The sequence below is a fragment of the Arachis ipaensis genome, chromosome B02 (assembly GCF_000816755.2).
Source record: "Arachis ipaensis cultivar K30076 chromosome B02, Araip1.1, whole genome shotgun sequence".
Taxonomy (NCBI): domain Eukaryota; kingdom Viridiplantae; phylum Streptophyta; class Magnoliopsida; order Fabales; family Fabaceae; genus Arachis; species Arachis ipaensis.
In genome coordinates this window covers 81,883,349-81,884,010 of record NC_029786.2, presented here as the reverse complement: position 1 = coordinate 81,884,010, position 662 = coordinate 81,883,349, and positions in this window count along the sequence as shown.

Sequence of the window (662 nt, the reverse complement as noted above, 5' to 3'; positions counted from 1 at the left end):
ATCTTTAGAATCTTTAGACAAAGCTACCATAGATCGTTCATCAAAGGTAACATCCCTGCTAATTACAAACTTAGAATCATTTACACTCCAAAGGCGAAAGTCTTGAACCCTCTTGGATACCCCAAAAAGATTGCCCTCTTAGCTCTATCATCAAGCTTATTATCTTTGACATGATAATAGGCTGTGCATCCAAAGACTCTGAGTTTCTCGTAATCTGCATGTTTCCCTGACCACACCTTATAAGGTGTGTCTCCATCTAGAGAAGAATGTGGGGATCGATTCACTATGTAACAAGCTGTAGCAACCGATTTTGCCCACCATTCTCTGCCTAACCCGGAATTAGAGCGCATACACCTTGCCTTCTCAAGTAGCGTACGATTTAGTCGTTTGGCGACTCCATTCTGTTGTGGTGTTTCTCTAACTGTCCAATGTCTTGCAATGCCTTCTCGGTCACAGAACTCCTTGAAAGCCCCACCCGTGTACTCTGTGCCATTATCAGATCGTAGAGTTTTCAGCTTCCTACCTGTTCGGTTTTCAACCATTGCTCTCCTCTGCTTAAAAGTATCAAATACCTCATTCTTATGTTTGAGGAAGTAAATCCAAACATACCTGGAATAATCATCAACAAAAGTAACAAAATACCTGGAACTACCCTTGGAAGT